Genomic DNA, 4,950 nt, shown 5'->3' with positions numbered 1-4,950 from the left:
AAGAGTGCTGAGACCACTCAGGGCCAGCACACAGTCCTGAAGCCACCTGCCTTGTCTGAATAGCAGCAGTCTTTGGGTGGGAGGGGTGTGCCCAGTCCTACAGGCTAGGCACTGGACTGGCCACCAATAGGCACAGACTTCTGGACAGCTGGACCAGGAGGGCATTTTGTGGTCTAGGGCCCCACGGTTGGGCTGGGATCTGGTCACTCAGGCCTCTGCTGCCCTGCCCTCGTGTTCTTGTCCTCACAGCAATGCCCCCAGGCCCCATAGCACCATAGCACGATGTCACTGGAATGGCCTCGTCCAGCCAAGTGTTGTCCTGGAGGAGGCATCTCCCACAGCCCCAGTAGGGCTGGGCTGGGCTCCTTCCCCCAGGCTGAAGTTCACTGGGTTCCATCACTTATTTACTTGATGTTGGGTGTCACTGCAATGGGCCTCTTTCAGAGGACTCCAGGACATGAATGGCTTGGGCTCCCCGAGGCCCTGAAGCCCAGAGGTCTACCCCACCTCTAGGGTAGGCTCACTATGGCCTGGAGCCAGCAGCTGGAAGCCCCCATGGGAGATCCCTTTGCAGAGAGTCCTAAAGCAGAGAGTCTTTTGTCAGGGACAGAGGCCAGCAGTACATGGCAGACCAGCCTGACCTGTGCTCCAGGGCCTGATTCAGGCATGGGGTGGGGTGGGGGGGGGCTGGAAACCAGAGGGGTCTGAGAGCTGATCAGTCTTCAAATATCACCATGTACGGTGCCCGTAGCTCAGTGATTAGGGCACCAGCCACATACACCAAGGCAGGCAGGTTTGAACCTGGGCCAGGCCTGCTAAGCAACAATACAACTACAACAAAAAAATTGCCAGGTGTTGTGGCAGGCATCTATAGTCCCAGCTACTTGGGAGGCTGAGGCAAGAGAATCACTTAAGCCCAAGAGTTTGAGGTTGCTGTGAGCTATGAGGCCAACATAGTTGAGACTCTGTCTCAAAAAAAAAAAAAACTCACCATGTGCTCTGTGCTGCCAGCGGCCTCCTAGCCAGACTCTGAGAACAGCCTCCAGTAGGGAAGATGAAGGGAAAGTGGACAGCCAGCCGGGACAGAGACTGCTCAAGAAAGATGAGACCCCCTACACTTGTCATTATACCCACAGAGCAATAAAAGGCCCATTTCAGACATGTAACCCACATGTGAAACACACACCTGTAATGTAGGCCTTGCTGGGGACTCTCAGAACTGACCCTCCAGGCTCCTTTCTGGGCAGGACCCTGCCTGGAAGAAGAGCTTTGGGATATAAAATGGAAGCTGGGCAAGGTGGCCTCAACACAGAGTGAAGAGAAAGCCCCCGGCCGCAGCACATGTGGCTGCCTGCCTCTAGACCAACCTTAGGCCTTCTCATTGTCAACCATGCATGGCAGCCCCTCGGAGGTTCCCATCAGAAGCAGGCTGCCCTGTGAACATTGACCTCCCCCTTCTAGGTCACTCTGTCCAGTATCCTGACTACAACTGTCCTTCTATCCCTAAGACCTCCACCCCACTGACCTCCCTCCTTTCCAGCGACACCCCCAGCTCAGGCATCCTTTTCTCTCCCTCACATTCACTCTGGTTGGGGTGGTTGACCCCAACCACCTCTCCTGGGGTGGCCAGGGTACCTCCTCTGCTCCCGACAGGTGCACCTCATGGATGGACTGTCTCCCTCTTCACTCAGGACCCTGAGCCCAGGTGCTTGGTGAGGCACACCCAGCCCACTACATTTCCTCCCTTGTTTAGCCATTGGGTCTGCAGCTGACATGGGGGCTGGAGCTGGGGGGTGAGCTGAGGCTTGCTGTGGCTTTTAAATATGTCCTCAAATTATTTAACAACCCTTCCCTCCAGTGAGTGAGTCTAATTCCTCTCTCCTTAAGTGCAGGCCACTCTTAGCGATTCATTTCCAATGAGTAGAATATGTTGCAAGTGACGGTGAGTCTTTCTGAGACCACCTTGTAAAAGGCTTTAAAGCTTCCTCCATGCTCTCTCAGATCATTTTCTCCAGGAGAAGCTGGTGGCCATGTCATGAGGACACTCAAGTAGCCTTAAGGCAGGCATCCTCAAACTACGATGTGGCCTACCCAGGACATTTATCTGGCCTGCCGGGTGTTTTTGCCACTGCTGCCTGTCCTGCTTAGCAGCTGACTCATCCTGGAGCCCGCAGTCCAGGCCTCCAATGGTCTGAGGGACAGTGAACTGGCCCCCTGTTAAAAAGTTTGAAGACCCCTGCCCTAAGAAGACCCCTGCCCTTTTGGCAAGGGACTAAGGCACCCCCACCAATAGCCAGCACCAGCTTGCTGGACACATGCGGGAGCCACCCTGGAAGGGGATCCCCTGGCTCTGGCCAAGCCCTCGCATGAGGGCAGCTATACCTGACATCTTGCCTGCAACCTCATGAGAAGCCCTGAGCTGGAACCACCAAGCTCAGCAGCTTCTGAATTCCTAACCCACAGAAACCTCGTTTGTTGTGAACTTTTTATTTTGAAATAATCATAGATCACAGGAAAGAGAGTAGAGAGAGGTTCTGTGTTTCCCCCAAAGGTTACATCTTATATAATTAAAGGGTAAGATCAAGTCCAGGAAATTACATTGGTACAGTGTGGGGGGGTTCTATGTCACCTTGTCACATGTATCAATTTGTGTGACCACCACTATAATCAAGACACGGAACTGACTCATCACCACGAAGGTCTGTCTCCTTCTGCTCTTTTGGAGTCACACCCCAGCGCCCACCACCTGAACCGCTGGCAGCCACTAATTTGTTCTCCACCTTTATAATTTTGCCATTTCAAGAGTGTTTATAAGCGGAATCACACAACATGCAACCTTTTGGGACTTCCTTTTTTCACACACCATAGTGCCCACGTGATCCGCCTACACTGTTGTGTGTGTCTACAGTTGACTCCTTTTACTGCTTAGTGGTGACAGGGAAGTGCACAGTATGCTTAACCTTTTACCTACTGTGAGATGTTTTCCTTGTTTCCACTTTTGGGATATTACAGATAAAGCTGCAATGAATATTCATGTGCAGGTTTTGAATGGATGTAATTTTCATTTCTCTAGGATAAGTGCCCAGGAGCTCAATTGCTGGGTTGTGTGGCAAGTATATGTTTTGCTTTTTAAGAACCTGACCAACTACTTTCCAGAGTGGCTGTACCATTTTTCATTCCTCCAGAAATGAGCGAGGGATCCAATTTCTCCACATCCTCAGCAGCATTTGGAAGTGTCACTGTTTTAATTTAATTTTTTTTTTTTTTTGACAGAGTCTCGCTTAGTCACCCTGGGTAGAGTGCCATGGTGTCATAGCTCTCAGCAACCTCAAACTCTTGGGCTCAAGCAACCCTTTTGCCTTAGCCTCCTGAGTAGCTGGGACTACAGGTGCCTGCCACCGTGCCCGGCAATTTTTTTCTATTTTTAGTAGAGATGGGGTCTCATTCTTGCTCAGGCTGGTGTCAAACTCCTAGCCTCAAGCAATCCTGTCTTGGCTTCCCAGAGTGCTAGGATTATAGGCGTGAGCCCCCGTGCCCAACCTACTGTGCAGTTTGCATCACTGGAGCCCTCTCACAAGGCTGAGGTGGCCAAAGCAACTCCTCCCACTTCATCCTTCTTCCAAGTTGCTTTAACAATTATAGTTTCTTTGCCTTTCCACACAAAATTTAGCATAATCTTGTCTATATCTACTGAAGAATTTCGTTAGGACTTTGATAGGAATTGCAAAACCCTATATATCAATTAGGAGAGAACTGCCATCTTCACTATGCTGAGCTGTCCGGGCCACAAACACCATATATCCCTCCTTTATTTAGATTGTATTTGATTTCCTTCTGCAACTTTTTTTAGTCTTCAGTATACAAATTTAGTACATGTTTTGTTAGATGTACATCAACGTATTTCGTTGTTTTAAGCAATTATGAAGTATTTTTTGTGAGATAGGATTTTGTTATGTTGCCCAGTCTGGTCTTAAATTCCTAGGCTCGAGCAATCCTCTGGCCTCAGCCTCCCAAATAGCTGGGACTACAGGCACTTGTCACTGCGCTGGCCTTATTGCAGTTTTTAACACAGTAAAGTAATACAACAAACACAACAATATCACAAGATAGTAAATATTTCTTTTTAGGTGGCTTTACTGAAGTAAAATTAATACACCCTAAAATTTTTCCATTGTAAATTCACAGACTTGTGGCTTTTAGTAAATGCAGAGAGTTGTGCAGACATCACTACAATCCATTTTTAGATCATTTCCGTCACCCACAGCTTCCCTCAAGCCCATTTGTATGTCCCTGCTTCACCCCAGCTCAGGCAGCAACTGCCCTGCCTCACCTCCGTCAGTCAGCCCCCTTTCTGAAGATTCATGTGAATGGAAGCCTCCGTGTGGTCCTTTCCGTCCAGCTTCACTTAGCACAGTGTTCTCGAGCTTCATCCATGTCCTAGCGTAGCACGTTATCAGTAGTTTGTCCCTTTTGTTGCCCAGTAATATTGCAAATATTGCATTCATGGCTTCATTTTGTTACTCCGTTCATCAGGTGATAGACGTTAAATTATTTCCAGGTTGGGGCTATATATAAATACTGCTTATGAAAATGTATATTTGTCCCTGTGTGGGATGTATGTTTTCATTTTTCTTGAGTAGATTCCTGAGAGTGGAATGGCTGGGTCATATGGTAAGTTTATGTTTAACTTCTTAGAGAAGCTGCAAACTGTTTTACAAAGTACCATTCCACGGTCCCATCAGCAGTGTGTCAGGAGTCCGATTTCCCCACATCCTCAGCTCCACTTGGTATTGCCTTTTTTATCACAGACATCCTGGTAGGTTGGGATGGTATCTCATTATAGTTTTAATTTGCATTTTCCTAATGACTAATGATGTTGAGTGTCTTTTAGGTGCTTATTATCAATTATCAATTCATTTATCTTATGTGATAAATTGTCTATTCAGGTAT

This window comes from Otolemur garnettii, unplaced genomic scaffold (assembly GCF_000181295.1).
Source record: "Otolemur garnettii isolate 467f Iridium unplaced genomic scaffold, OtoGar3 scaffold00092, whole genome shotgun sequence".
NCBI classification, from domain to species: domain Eukaryota; kingdom Metazoa; phylum Chordata; class Mammalia; order Primates; family Galagidae; genus Otolemur; species Otolemur garnettii.
The sequence above is the reverse complement of the archived record's forward strand: the minus strand, read 5'-3'. Positions refer to the sequence as shown.